The sequence below is a fragment of the Talpa occidentalis genome, unplaced genomic scaffold (genome assembly GCF_014898055.3).
Source record: "Talpa occidentalis isolate TD23 unplaced genomic scaffold, MPIMG_talOcc4v2.1 talOcc4.8, whole genome shotgun sequence".
NCBI classification, from domain to species: Eukaryota; Metazoa; Chordata; class Mammalia; order Eulipotyphla; family Talpidae; genus Talpa; species Talpa occidentalis.
Genome location: NW_023605194.1, coordinates 24670132 through 24686679, shown reverse-complemented (window position 1 = coordinate 24686679; position 16548 = coordinate 24670132). Strand labels below are relative to the sequence as shown.

At 39.1% G+C, this 16548-nt stretch overlaps 1 pseudogene; it reads left to right on the top strand.

Moving 5' to 3' along the window:
* The first annotated feature begins 826 nt into the window (after positions 1–826).
* Positions 827–15657, top strand: LOC129145024 (cytochrome P450 2C9-like; annotated as a pseudogene).
* Positions 15658–16548: the final 891 nt, after the last annotated feature.

The following is a 16548-nucleotide window of genomic DNA, read 5'->3' as shown; positions in this document are numbered from 1 at the left end:
TCTTGTGACCACTAAGTAGTCATCGTCCACCACCATAAATCATTGTGCTCCCACCAACTATGTCCTCACCACTTCCCCATCCTAGCAACCTCAGAATGCCTCAGTTCTCTAGTCAGCTTTCAAGGGTTAGTTCTTACATTTAGATTTATCTTTAAACAAAGACTTGGTTGGTTTCTGTGTATTCCACTTGTAAGTGACACCTCTGGTATTTGTATTTCTCCTGACATAATTCACTTTAGCTAGTTATGTGCTTGGTCATTGAAGTTTAAGTTATGTTAACTATTTTATATATAGGCAGCTGTAATAGAAATACAATATTTAAAAATATTTAAAGACCTTTCATTTTCCACAGCAAAATACACTTTGTTAATATAGCTTTATACCTTAATTGTTTTCAATATAAATGTGTAAAATACAGATTCTCCCCAAATTAAAATATTCCTAACTGGTCATTGCCTTGAGCTCAGAGATTTGAGTCATTTTGGTATGAAATTATTTTCAGCATTGGTATTGAATCCTTGCTGCATTTGGAACCAGTTTTTCTTTCTTTCTTTTTTTTTTTTTTTAAAGTTATCAATACATGTCCGTTTCCAGTAGGATTGAACTAAAGGTCCAGAGTGATGACTGGAGAGAAAGAAAACAAAACTAAAGAACAATTTCTTTTTATCTTTATCAATGGACCAAAGGCCAAGGTGTGGAGAATATGAGTAGATGTAGCTGATTGGCCTCTTTGTATATCAGAGCAGCATAAGTTAAAATAACAAGGGGTGTTGTTATAAAAGCTTTAGAATTCACCCTCAGGTTCTGATAAGAAGAGAAAGCTACAATGGATCTGGCTGTGGCCCTAGTGCTCTCTCTCCTGTTTGCTCCTCCTTGCTCTCTGGAAACAGACTTCTGGGCAAGGGAAGCTCCCACCTGGCCCCTTGCCGCTTCCTGTTATTGGAAATATCCTCCAGTTAGATGTTAAGGATATCAGCAAATCTGTAAGCAACATGAGTATGTTTTATGTTCCTCTGTGATTTGCAAATGGTAATTAAATTAACTACAATTTTCAAATAGTTCTTTATTTTCCCCTCAATTTTTATGATAAAATATGGTATGGTAGCATATTATTCAAGTAGGTCTTGAAAAATCAAATGCTCCAAGTTATTTTGATATTTCTCTGTGTTCAGTGAGTAAACAAACAGGTTTTGTGTGGCAGAATTAAAATATAAAGTGACAAAAGGGAGGAGTGTTGCTCCCTTCTTTATTTTACTACCATTTGCTATGATTTTGGCAGAAGGTTACTTCTTGTTATGATTTTGTGATTACAGATTTTATTCCAGAAGTCATCTACTACATGGCTGTGTGTTTTGTTGAGATTGTACTAAATTTAACATCTCTGAATAAGCACACTGTGTCTATCTCAAGAAATGACTCTGGGCTCAGGAAGAAGCATGAGTCCCTGAAAAGACATAACCAGTCAGGACAAAACTGTGCGAACATCATTCACTTGGGTCTACACAGCTGGTGTCTGATCTCAATGAGTATTCTGGGTGGAAGAAATCGTTCTTCCTTGAGATGCCTTCACCCTGACAATGCCTCTGTGGTGCCCACTCTGTCTGTGTTAGTAATACCAGCAGATCACAAGCTGGGCTGGCATTAGATTTACCTGAACTGATCTTTTAAAATACCAATTTCTAGGATTCATCACAACTTCCTGTGCTACTGTATCAAAACTTCCACAAGAGGACTCTGTAGGTGATCCTGAAGCAGTCAGCTGGGTTTTGGAACAAAGGTGGAATCTGAGGATATTCGTCAAGGATCAGAGAACAATTAAGAGGCTCAAATCTGAATCTTCTGTATAATGGCCAAGGGATACTAGAAATAAATTGAAATTGTCTGATCTTAATTTCCTTATTTGTAAGCAGGGCAAATAAACTTGGTGAAGGTTCAAATGTAAGGGTAATAGTGACCGATGATCAAATAGTTAGGCTAGGCCAATCCTGGCACATCCCAGGCCATCCATAAGTGGCAACTCTACAATCACCCATATTGATGTCTTAAGTTCAGAAATACTGAGGCTGTGTGGGGCAGCCTACCAATATGAAAGTAGTATTCTGAATTAGGCAAAATACATTATTAAGCAATGACTTTTTTGTTATGTGCACGTGCTTTCCCAGCTCTCCAAAGCCTATGGCCCTGTGTTCACTCTGTATTTTGGCACGAAGCCCAGTGTGGTGTTGCACGGATATGAAGCAGTGAAGGAAGTGTTGATTGATATGGGAGAGGACTTTGCTGGAAGAGCCTATTCCCCAGTCTTTGAAAGAGTTCAAAGAGGAGATGGTAGGTGTGGGTGTGCAATCATGTACATGGGTTGTGGGGATGGGGAGGATAAAAAATGGAGACTGAAAGATCTATCTCTTCAGTTTTTTTTCCCCATCCCCGTGGCTGTCAAGTGTCAGCTTTCTTCTTCCCTCGGACCCCACTCCAGTTTATATTTACCCTCTGTTAGGAGTTGTTTTCAGCAATGGAAAGAAATGGAAGGAGATTCACTGCTTCTGCCTCATGACCCTGCAGCATTTTGGGATGGGGAAGAGGAGCATTAAGGACTGAGTTCAAGAGGAAGCCCGCTACCTCGTGGAGGAGTTGAGAAAAACCAATGGTGGGTGATTCTCTGTTCAGTCGCTGTGACCTTAACACACTGTATTCTCTAGTGTCATCTTAGGGGACACATCAGGGTGGCCCAGATCTTCCATTAGGGGTGGTGGTTGTTAACCCTTGTGTGGAGACGGAGAGTTTGAAGCACAGAGTCAGGAGATTTTGTGTATGTATGCTGTGTGTGTGTGTATTCATTCATGATTGTGTGTAGAGTGTAGGTATAAAAGGCCATTTCATCTGTTTCTCTCCTGAGGTCTGTTTGTTTTTAAATGAGAAGTCATGAGGAATAGTTTGAGTCATTTTGAAAAGTGAGAGAGTTTCATACTGCAGCACATTTCACCAGGGTTGATAGATTTTAATCAGGTAGGCAAGTCCTCATGTTCTTCTGTTGGGAGAGACCCCGCGCAGCGAGCAGAAGGGCCTTAACCTGAGTCCCAAAGGCATGTGAAAACACATGTGTCTTGGAGGAAAACCTCTGAGTGACCAGACCTGGTGTTGAGTGCCCAGAATGTGACCTGCGTGGAGTCAGGCCCCTACATCTCCACAGTCTTAGAACAAGAAATGATGAGCAAAATTCCCATGCTCTAGCTAGGGGGCGATAAGATTAAGTGGGTGAGAATTAACCACTGGACACCCTGCTGTCTGAAATAAATAGATAATAGTAAGAAAGCAGAATAATCAATCATATGTGCTGTCATTATATGGTATGCTTTGCTGTTACACTTGCTGCACTTTAAGTAGTGTATAAAAGAGCACTAAGAAAATAAAGATTCACTGCATGCTGGACATGACAGTCCCCCATATCTGATTTCCTTCACCGTCACGTCCCACATCCAGGACTCACTAGAAGTCCACATTCTTCTAATCAGTTATGGTTTCTCTAGTTCTCATTTAATTGCATTTAAGAGATATTTTCTCATTTTTCAGACTTCTTTATTCAGGTAACTGCTATTACCCCTTTTCTGTGGGATCGCTCTGCATATTTATTTCAGACCTGTTCTGAGAGATGTTTCCTAAATTCTTGTGTTTTTTTAAATTTTGTGTTGGGATACAACATTTAAGTAAATGTACAATCTCCCTGCCATTATGGATTGCCTTTTTGTAAGGCAAAGTCCTATCAAGTATGCCTGGTTAGATTTTCCAGGGGAGTCTGATTTTTATTTTTTTTCCTGGTACATGAATTTCTGTGTGACTCTGTGTACACCTTCACAGTTAGTGAGGCTACTGATTTCTTTGTAATGGGAGCTTGAAATTGTGCTCTCTGTGACACTGTAATTCCTTATTGGCTTCACAAAATCTCCTAAGAGAATTTCAAACCCTGTATCATTGTTTAATCAGTGTTTTCATGGGAGAACAATGGCTGGATTTCCTATTCTACCATCTTTTTGATGTCACTGTGCTACAATACATTGAGTCATTTGTAATGACCAACAAATGTGAATTCTAGATTTTTACCTATAACAATCTTTCAGTGATGATTCAGTTGCAACAATTGTATTTTACAGATCCCTTCCAATGGAAAATCCTTTTTCCTATGTAATTTCTTTATTGAGAATAGAACAGACCTAATCTAGATAGTAAATCATTTAAATATTAGAAAAATACTACTCTGTTTCTTCTTTTTTTTCTTTTTTTTTTTTAAAGATTCATTTATTTATTTATACAGGCAGTGGGTACAGTCAGAAGGGCGGGAAGGTGAGAGAATTCCCCAGAGCCAGAGCAGGGAGCAGAACAGGCAGACCGACGAAGTACACTGCTGAGGGGAGCAGCGGAGGGCAGAAGAGGTCTGCGCACCATGTGGGATCCTCCAGGCAGCTGGGGATCAAACAGGTGCTGCAGAGGCTGCGGGCAGCTTCGCAACCCAGCGCTCAACCGCTGCGCCATTCGGGAGGCCCTACTCTGTTTCTTCTTACTGAACATAATCCTGTAAGTTTATATAGGGTGACTTATCCCGAATTAATTAATTCTTTTTTTTAAGATTTATTTATTTATGCATACAAGAGCTGGGTACGGGCCAGAGGTGCGGGAGGTGAGAGGATCCACCAGAGACGAGTGGGGAACATAACAGGAGAACAGGCAGACTGAGTGAAACACACTGATAAGGGGAGCAGCGGGCAAGACAGGAGAGGTCTGCTGCGCCATGTGGGTTGCTCCCTGGCCAGCTGGGGGATTGAACCTGTGCTGCAGAGTCTGCGGATTGCTTCATAGTGCGGTGCTTAACTCCTTGCGCCACCAGGGAGGCCCCCAAATTAATTAATTCTTGAGGGTGCATGTAAATGATGGACATTTGATTCCCAAGGAGGAAAATCTTTTCCAGTGAGGTGAAAAAAAAAATAAAAACTGTCCATCAATTTACATTTTGGTAACTTACCTGGGATTTATGTAGGAAATGCAAATTTCCCTTTTGATTTCTACTTTGAACAAAGTATCATATTACTATTCACTTCTTTAGTTTCTCGTTATTCAACATAAATGTTTCCCATTCTTAGACATTTATTCTTTCAAGTACGTGAATTCACCCATAATCTTTCTCTCTCTTTTGTTTTCCCTCTACCAATATTCCAGGTTTTTTATATATATATTTATTATACACAAAGTATTTTCAAGTCCTTAACTATCCCCTCTTTCTATATTTCAACTTCATTCTCTGTACACTTAGCAGACAAGTAAGGTTCAGCACTGATAACTTTATTAAATGATATATAAAAATTATTCTCTTTAAATGTTATTTTTTTCTTTTTCCCTCTAATTAAGTCAACCTGATTGGAAAGGACATGAATTTAAGCAATGAAAGTAAATAAAATTCAAAAATATCCACTATTTAACTAGCTAGGTTAAACCATATCTCTGAGGTTAATGAAAAAGTGATACATTGATTTCAATGTTTATGATATTTATTGAGGTGATCATGATTTAAAACACTGTGTATGTTTTAAAGGGATAGATTCACACTGCTACAATTGTGTTACCACACCATGCTTCCCACCAAAGCTCCTTAATCCTTCACCATGTACATGAGCTCCTTCTTCCTTTCCTCCCATTTTTTACCTTACTATCTGGTAGCCTCAGTTCTGCAATTAGATTTCAAGTGTTATTTTGGTCTGTTCCTTTGCTTTGTTTGCTTATTTTTCTCATATGAGCAAAATCATCCAGTGGTTGCATTTTACATTGTGACTTCTTTTTTAGCATAATCCTCTCCAGTTCCATCTGTGTTGTTGCGAATGACAAGCTTTCATCTTTTATTTTTATCTGAGTAGTATTCCCTTGTGTATACATGCCCCATTTTTTTTTATCCACTATTCTGGTGATAGATACTTAGATTATTTCCATTACTTGGCTATTGTAAACATTGCTGCAATGAACATAAGAGTGCATATACCCCTTCAAATCAGTGGTCTTGCATTTTTTGGTGATATCTAGGAAAGGGACTGCTGGATATTATATAGATCTATTTTTAATACTGAAGAGACCTCCATATTGTTTTTAATAGGGCCTGCATTAGTCTACATTCACAGGTAGTTTCATTTTATAAATGATGTCTCTTTTGCTATTAAAGGAATTTATATATAAGGGAATAAACTCTTAAATTACCTTTTCTGTTATAAAAAACCAAAATGTTTCCAAGACTGTATACAGTCTGTATACAACTGTATGTTGTGTCTGTGTATTTTTTTTAAATTTTATTTTGAAAATGATTCTGATTCTTTAGCTTCACCCTGTGATCCCACTTTTATCCTGGCCTGTGCACCCTGCAATGTGATCTGCTCAATTATTTTCCAGAACTGTTTGATTATAAGGATCCAGTTTTTTCAAATATAATAAAAAGATTTGATGAAAATATCTCAGTTTTGATCTCTGCATGGATGCAGGTGTGGTCCAGATCCTTTTCCAGAGGAATTTTTGGTGAAAAATTCTTAACAGTGAACACTTTGGACTAACTATAATTCTGGCAAATTAATTTGTCAAATCATTTCATCATTCCTAGGAAAAACACAATCAAGACTTGGAATTAACTCTGGAATCCTTGGCACTTACTGTATTTAATCTATTTGCAGAGGGGACAGAGACTACAAGCATCACCCTGAGATATGCTCTTCTCCTGCTGCTGAAGTACCCAGAGATCACAGGTATGACCAATGTGGTGGGCAGTATGTTTCAGGGAAGTTGCTGAAAGACATTACAAGTGTGGCATTGCCTCCTGTTTCTCTTAGAGAAGCTTCATTATTTAATTATCTATCTGATGAGCTTAATGTTTCCAAGTGTAATGAAGGGATAATAATGGGGCATCTTTATATAATACAGGAGGATGAATAGGAGTGAAGACCCCATGGGCAGTCAGAAAAGCCATCAGGTAGTGACAGTAATTCCCAGGAGCTTATTTGTGGCAGGCACAGCCAGTATGAATTGACCTGGGACTGCATATTAGTTTTACTATGAAAAGGTCCCTTTTGAAAGTAGGTATATTATTTGGAGATCTCTCTTATTCTGAAAATGAATGTTCTCAAGTGGGGTAAAGAAAATGAAAACTCTCCATATTAAACATAAGAGGAGGGCCTCCCTAGTGGCACAAGGGGTTAAGCACCACACTATGAAGCAATCCACATCCTCTGTAGCCCAAGTTGGATCCCTGGCCAGCCAGAGAGACACCCATATGGCGAAGCAGAACTCTCTGTCTCACCCGCTGCTCCCCTCAGCAGTGTATTTCAGTCATATGTCTGTACTGTTTCCCACTGTGTCTCTGGTGAATCCTCTCACCCCCCACACTCTGGCCTGTACCCCAGCTTTTGTATGCATAAATAAATAAATCTGAAAAAAATAAAAAATAAACATAAGAGGAAACTGAGAAAGCTAGTGTCTCCCAGAGATAATTTCTGCAGTCGGGGGGCCTCCCTGGTGGCATAAGGAGTTAAGCACAGCACTGTGAAGTTATTAGCAGCCTCAGCAGCATGAGTTTGATCCCCTACCAGGCAGGGATCTACCCACATGGCACAGCAGAACTCTCCTGTCTCACCTCCTGCTCCCCTCAGGAGTGTATTACAGTAGATCTGGCTGGTCTGCTCCCCACTCTGTCTCTGGTGAATCCTCTTACCCCCCCACACCTCTGGCCTGTACCCCAGTTCTTATATGCATAAATAAATAAATCATTATATGCCTATTGGCCATTTTCATTTCCTCTTTGGAGCAATGTCCTTTTAAGTTCTTCTTTCTATTTCTTGACTGGATTGTTTATTTTGGCTGAGTCATATGAGTTCTTTGTATATTTTTATGATCAGTTCCTTATCAGTTCTATGGAGTGCAAAAATTTTTTCCCAATCAGTGGGGTGTCTCTTTGTTTTGGTTAATGTCTCTTTTGCTGTGCAGAAGCTTTTCAGTTTGATGTAATCCCAGGTGATTATCATTTTCTTGACCTTCTTTGCTTTGGGTGAAGAAGTCTTTAAAAATGTTACTGAGATGTATGTCTTGTAGTGTTTCACCTATATTTTCTTCTATGTATTTTATGGTTTTATATCCAGTCTTATATCCAGTTCTTTTATCCATTTTGAGTTGATTTTTGTTCATGGTGAGAGGGTAGTGGTCTAGTTTCATGTTTTTGCATGTGATGGTCCAGTTTTCCCAGCACCATTTATTGAACAAACTGTCCATATTCCATCATTGCATATTCTTTGCTCCTTTGTCAAAGATTAGTTGTTCGTGTTAAGTGTATTTCAATGTGGTTTTGATTTGCATTTCCCGGATCTTCAACCCTTATAATGAGAGAAATGCAAATCAAAGCCACATTGAGATACCACCTTACACCAGTCAGAATGGCACATATCAAAAAAACTAGCAACAACAAATATTGGCGAGGATGTGGTGAAAAAGGAACTCTCCTGCATTGCTGGTGGAAGTGCAAACTGGTTCAACCATTATGGAAAGCTGTCTGGAGGGTCTTCAGACTACTAAAGATGGAGCTACCATATGACCCAGGAATTCCACTCCTAGGGATCTACCCAAAGGACACAAAAACATTGATTCAAAAGAACACCTGTACCCCTATGTTTACCGCAGCACTATTTACAATAGGTAAAACCTGGAAACAACCCAAATACCCAAAAGTAGATGTGGTGCATATATACAATGGAATATTATTTAGCAATCAGAAATGATAAACTCTTGCCATTTGCAGCAATGTGGATGGAGCTAGAAGGAATTATACTCAGGAAATAAGCCAGAAGGAAAAAGAAAAATATTGGATGGTTTCATTTATAGCAGAAATACAGGGGAACCAAATAAGACATCAGTGTAAAAAAAATAATAACAGTACAAAACACAACAAAGCAAAAACAGACAATAATAAATCAGAGACATACTGCAGGGAAGGAGGAGGGAGATGGATTAGAGGGAGGAGCACAGGGGACTGAGGTGATGGTGCATGGGTGCATTGGAGAAGGAAATTCTATGGGGACTATACCTGAGCAAATATTGTTTAAAAATGAACAATTTTGTAAAAAACAAAAAAAAAAATTAAAAAAATACATGAGACCATCAACACACACACACAAACAAATAAATCTTTAAAAAAAAATTCTGCAGTCAGGAAAGTGGTCTAAAAAATCAAATTCACGAATAGTGTGTTACTAACACTCAGGCTTATGATATCCGTGAAGGTATTGACTATTTAGAAGTCTGTTTCCAGAAAAGTGGTATTGGCCAAAATTTGCGGGTCAGTGTTTTTCTGTCTTTTACAAAGATCTTTATGTTTTGTATTTAGTAAGTTGCATTACTGTTAGAACATGCATTATATTACCCTATGTGAGGAACCTGCTGAAAGATTGTAACCAATGAGAACTGAGAATTAGTCCTTGAAATCTGGACAGACTAACTCAGGAAGTAGTCACAACAAATCACCAATTTCTAAAACACAAATTGCAATTTTATGGGTGATGATAACTCATTGGAGAGATGGAAGTTGTCATCTAAATGTCAGAAGAAAACATATGAAGAAGGGATTTGTATCCCTCTAGGTTGTAGCATTTGTAAGTGTCAAAAAAAAATGAGGGAGAAATAGGCTGAAGAAGGTAGCTTTTCCTACCCAGATTCCCTCCACACCTCCCTTTATCATGTAACTGTTTTGATTCAATAGAATGAGAGAGGTTTACTCTTTAGAGAAGCTGAACATAAAAGACCTTGCCCTCAGAGACACTGGCAGTTGGAAAGAGACTGTAAGAAAATCACATCTTGAATTCAGAGAATCAGCTCCTTTGCCACCCTGTTTCCTGATATTCAGCAGTCAGAGAATAAAGTCCTGAGAGTGAGCACCTCTGGAGAAAAGAGCTGTTCCACATCTGGCAGTTCAGATACGAAAAGTACTCTCGAAGACAGAAATAAAAAGAACCAAAACAGAAAAGGAAAGAGAAGTACAAAGGGAAAAGAATGAAGAAAGACTTCGGGAACTATATGACTCCATGAGGAAAGGATATATAAGAGTTATAGGAATCCTAGAAGGAGAGGAGAGAGACCTAGGAACAGAGAAAATATTCAAGGAAAAAATTGAAGAGAACTTCCCAAACATGAAGAAGGAGCTGAAAATAGACATACAAGAAGCAAGAAGAACACCAAACTTCCATGATGAAAGGAAATATACAGCAGGACATATAATAGTAAAGCTTCCAAGAATCCAAGACAAGGAAAAAATAAATGAGGCTGACAAGAGGGAAGAAACAGGTAACATACAAAGGAAAACCAATCAGGCTGACATCAGACGTCTCTGAAGAAACACTACAGGCAAGGAGAGAGTGGAGGGACATAGTTAACAGACTCCAAGACCACAAATGCCAACCAAGAATATTTTATCCCACAAAGTTCCTTCCTCTATGAAGAAAGAATAAAGACCTTCACAGACAAACAGAAACTCCAGAGTTTGATCACCAACTAAACCCCCACTCCAAAAAATACTTATAAGGAGTCTTAAAACCCAATCCAAAGAGGGATGAATATGAAGGAAACAAGAGAAAAAATAAAACCACAGAAAAGACAAAATGGCAAATACAGACACTAACATGTCAATATAAAATGTAAATCTAAATGGACTAAACTCCTCAATGAAAAGACACAGAGTTGCAGGCTGGATTAAGAAACAAAACCCGGGCCTCCCCTGGTGGCACAGGCAGTTGAGCGCCGCACTGTAAATCTGTCTGCAGACTCTATAGTGCTAGTTCCATCCCGGGCGGCAGGCAAGGGTCCCACATGGTGCAGCAGACCTCTCCTGTCTCGCCTGCTGCTCCCCTCAGCAGTGTATTTCATGAGTCTGCCTGTTCTGTTCCCCGCTCTGTCTCTGGTGAATCCTCTCACCCTCCCATGCATCTGGCCTGTACCCCAGTTCTTATATAAATAAATAAATCTTAAGAAAGAAAGAAAGAAAGAAAGAAAGAAAGAAAGAAAGAAAGAAAGAAAGAAAGAAAGAAAGAAAGAAAGAAAGAAAGAAAGAAAGAAAGAAAGAAAGAAAGAAAGAAAACCCAACTCTTTGTTGTCTCCAGGAAACACATCTAACTACAAAAAATAAAAATGGACTGAAAGTATTAAAAAAAAAACTAGAAACAACAAATGTTGGTGAGGTTGTGGAGAAAAAGGAACTCTCCTGCATTGTTGGTGGGAGTGCAAACTGGTCCAACCACTATGGAGAGCTGTGTGGAGATTTCTTGACCTAGTAAACATAGAGCTTCCATATGATCCAGCAATTCCACTCCTAGGTATTTACCCAAAGGACACAGAAACATCCATTCCAAAGAGCACCTGCACCCCTATGTTTACAGCAGCGCTGTTTACAATAGCTAAGCTTTGGAAACAGCCCAAATGCCCAAAAATAGATGACTGGATCAAGAAGATGTGGTACATATACACCATGGAATATTACTCAGCATTCAAAAAAGATAAACACATGCAATTTGCAGCAACATGGATGGAGCTGGAAGGGATTATGCTCAGCGAAATAAGCCAGAAAGAAAAAGAAAAATACCAGATGGTCTCACTCATAGCAGGAATTTAGAAAACCTAAATAAGGGACCGGGAAAAAGACTAATTAATATAAAGTAAAAATCAAAATCAACAAGCAACTATGAACCAGAGACACTCTATGGGGGTTGGGGGTGGGGAAAGGAGGGCTTGGGGTCAAAATAAGGGGGGTTGCATTTGTATGGGGAATATAAAAATAAAATTTAAATGAAAAAAAAAAAGACTGAAAGTAAAAGGATGGAAAACAATCCTAAAATCAAATGGACCAAAAAAGAAGGCAGGAATAGTTATATCAGATAAAACAGATTTCAAACTCACAAAGGTAAAAAGAGACCTCGATGGTCACTTCATTGTGATCAAGGGGACAATACATCAAGAAGACATAACACTCATTAATATATACTCACCAAATGAAGGTGCACCCAAATACATCAGACAACTATTATCATCTCTGAAAACAGACATCAGAGAAAATACATATGTAGTAGGAGACTTCCAACACAACACTATCAACAATGGATAGATCAAGGAGACAAAAAATAAGTAAGGACACTAAAGCTCTAAACAAGGATCTAGACCTCTTAGGCTTAACAGACATCTATAGAACACTAAACCCCCAAAAATCTGAGTACACATTTTCCAAAGTGCACACAGATCATTCTCCAGGATTGATCACATACTGGGACACAAGACAAACATAAACAGATACACTAAGATTAAAATCATACCAACCATCTAGTCTGACCATGAAGGCATCAAACTAGAAATAAACCATAAAAAGAAGGCAAGGATCTCTCCTACCTCCTGGAGATTGAAACCCACACTACTGGAAGACCACTGGACTAATGAGGAGATCAAAGAAGTGGGCAAAGATAAACAGCTGGAATTACATCAAATTAAAGAGCCTCTGTACAGCAAAAGAGATAGTAACCAAAACAAAGATCACCCCTCCCATTGGGAGAAAATTTTTGCACACAACACTAATGATAAAGGACTGATCACAAAAATCTAAAAGAGCTGATGAGATTCAACAAAAGCAAAGTAAATAACCCCATCAAAAATTGGGCAGAAGAGCTAAAAAGAAACTTTTGCAAAGAGGAAATGCAAATGGCCAACAGGCATATGAAATGATGTGAGGTGATTTGTGGGTTTTTAGGTCCCATCTAAAGAATATTGGTCAGAACAGGGTCCAAGATTTACCTTCACTTATTTTTGAAACTTATCATTTTGGTGTTTATTTTTAATACTAATCCATTAGTTAAGTTTTACCTTTGTAAAAGTAGTGGTGAAGTATAGTGGTCATGCTTCTGAATGGATAACCATTGTTTGGATAATATTTGATGAGTATATATTTGCTGTGTCTTTTTTCCTTTTGTATCTTAAAAAATATTTTCTTATATAATTGTTTAAAATCAACAGTAATAATTTTGCAAAATGAAGATATGGAATTTTTATATGGTAAACTTAGGGGATAGAATTTTCCCCAAAATTTGTGTTAAACTTTAAAAAATCTAAGACATTAAAAGCATATATGTGTATATGTAATGGATGAAATCATCTAAGTGGCAACACCTCAGATTCAGTATGTATATCCCAATAACGATTTCTAGACAGAAAAGCAGATTTCACAAGAAGAGCTACCATTATGCAATAACAGCTAATGCCAGCCTATATAGTGTTCTCAATTTTCCTAGACTATCCTAGAATAGCTTTTCTTTTCTTTGCAATACAGCATCCAGTCAAGTGTAAAATTTGGTTGTCTTGTCCTTTTAGTCTCCTGTGATCAGTTCCCTTTGCTCTGTTTGGTTTTTCAATTCACTCAACTTTGTGAAAAGTCCAACTGTGGTCATAAAAATATTCCTCAGAGTTATGTTGTGCAAAGTTTGTCACAGACTTAGATTACCATTATGACTTTGCCCAGAGAAGTACATAAGTGCTCTGAAGGTCCCACTGAAAACCAGTGAGGCAGCTGAGGGCACATGAAGTCACTTATTCCATTATTTATGTTCCCCACATAATAACGTGGTACATGCCAGTTCTCTGCTTGGCAGAGGTTGTGGATTTTACGTTCATTAATCAAAATATATGTTGTGGTACTTTAGGAATATGTGAGTATCGTGCTGCCTAACCGTTCCTCCACCACTAGAATCCCTTGATCACACTCGATTACATTAGTGATCCTAAGATAATTGTTCAAAATGACTGTATTTCTAATTTTGCCATTCTTTCTGTGTTTGTGGCTGGGATCAATCTGTGATGAAATCTACCCCTATTTTTGAATTAATACAAACAACATGCTGGGGCAGTGATAAAAATGCTAAGAGTTGTTACTGTACTTGCTTTATCATCACGTAAGTTATGTTTAATTTGATTGGCTATGTTTACAAAAGGTCTATGAATGGATATCTCCAGACATTTCAAGCTTGGATAGAGATTTCCATTTGCAAGCATAATCCATATATGAGCTGAGTGAACACTGAAATGATAAAATCAAGGTACAGACGAGGAAATCACCCCAGAACTAAATGTGATGAGCAGGATGGCTTCAGAGGCCTGGCACTGAGGGTCCAGGTACTCACTACTTCAGGTGCCATTTAAGCAGCATTGCAGCCTCGGGTCTTATCCTGGTTCTTGTTATTACTTATTCTGTCTGACTTAGGATGTCCTTCCCTTCATAGTATTAGGTTTCTTCATATTTGCATGCTAAGATTGGAATAAATGATTTGTAGCTTTTCATGCAGCTCCATGACTTCATAAGGCAGTTTAAATCATTTTTTCCAGGGCACCACCATATTGACGTCGCTGACTACTGTGCTGCATGATAGCAAAGAACACCCAACCCAGAGGTGTTTGACCCTCACCACTCCCTGGTCGAAAGTGGCAACTTTAAGAAGAGTGACTACTTCATGGCTTTTTCAGCAGGTAGTGTATCTTTTGTATTCTTTGTGCATCAGAGGACAAAATACCTTGTGAGGATTGTTAGGAGCTTCCATAGTACCCTCTCCAAGGCTGGTGCAGGTGCTCTTGTCCGTTAGCAGGAGCACCGAACCCTGTGTCCATGCACTTTCCCTCCTCATGATGCAGTCTTCTCGTTGAGCCAGATCACTGCAGCTTTGGGGAATTGATCCAGTTCTTCAAATTCAGAAATGATTTAGTACAAAGTCCTGAAAAATGTGAGAGGCATGCATCTTGCCAAAGGAACAGCACTGTAAGGGAAAACCTGAAACTTCACGGTGCATTGGAGAGTGGTAGAGAGCAGATCTACTTGGAGTACAGAACCGAGACTGTGAAGAATATTCTGTGAAGAATAGAAATATCATGAGCCATCAGATCTATGCAACAGAAAGCACAACCAGAGTATGTGTTTTTAGAAAATTGTTGAAGGAAAATTGAGGTCAAAGAAATGGTTATACTGTGGGAATACTTAATGAAGTATTGGCCACAATGCTGATAATAAGTACACATTTGTTGAAAGGAGGATACCTGTTCATTAACATTAGATGGATTCCATTCCTGTCTGCCCATTGTCCATCTGTCTATCCAACCATCCTGCCTTCCATCATACCTCAGCTTTCATCAAATAGTTATTGCATATTCTCTTTCTGACGTCAGAAACCCAGTGTTCAAGGATCATCTCCTCTGTGTGCTCGTTATTTTCAGGAAAACGGGCATGTGCAGGAGAGGGCCTGGCCCGCATGGAGCTGTTTTTATTCCTGACCACCATCTTCCAGAAGTTTACCTTGAAATCTGCCATTGACTCCAAGGACATTGACACCACAGCAGTTGTCAGTGGATTTGTTTCTGTGCCTCCTCCTTACCAGATCTGCTTCATTCCTTTGTGAGGAAGGACAGACCATCAGGCTTCTGCTGTGATGTCCACAAGTCCCATTCACCTGACGCCCCTGTCATCTCCTTTTCTCTTCCTTCCCCTTCTGGTAATGTCGTCACCGACCTCTCCTCTCCTTGTCACCCCATTCTGTCAGGATCCAGGCACGAACATCCCATCTCCAAAGTAGGATTTCCAAAGTTCCACGGTACAAATATATATATAGCTTCTCCTTGCTCTGTAACATTGTATTGGGCATCTCATATGCTAACACTTATCTGGTATTGAGTAGTTAGTTCTGTGTCATCAGTGTGACAGAGTGAGATGGTTGGTGAATGTAATACGACATTTCTCCTCTGCATGTTCTAAAAAAATCACAATCTGATGAACCAGTTCTCATGCTTTCATTCCTTTGTGTATAATGCAGAGAGCAAATGGAAGAAAATATTATCCGTAAGAGCTATTCCTTTTAATTGATAGACTATGTTTTTAGAGCAGTTTTAGGTTCACAACAAAATGGAGCAAGAAGTACACAAAGCTCCAACACATTCCTTTTCACACCCAGGCACAGCCTGTCCCGTCATCATCCCACAATGGAGAGGCACATTTGATACAAGCGGTCAGTCATCATCAATACATCACTATCAAAAAAGTTTACCGGGTCTTCCTGGTGGTGCAAGAGGTTAATACGCAGCACCGCGAAGCTATCCACAGCCACTGCAGCACCAATCCAATCCCTGCCCAGGGAAGTGACCCACATAGCACAGCAGACCTCTCCTGTCTCGCCCGCTGCTCCCCTCAGCAGGGTCTTTCAGTCAGTCTGCCTGTTCTGTTCCCCACTCTGTCTCTGGTGAAGCCTCTCATCCCTCACATCTCTGGCCTGCACCCAGCTCTTGTATGTATAAAATAAATAAATCTTTAAAAACAAAAAAACAGAGTTTACGTAAGTTCATTCTTTGTGTTCTATACTCTATGGGTTTTGCGACATGTATATTGGTGTGTATCCACCATTACAGTATTATCAGAAAAGTTTCTCGGTGTTCCGCCTATTCATTCTTTCCCTCCAATGCTTGGAAACCACCAATCTTTTT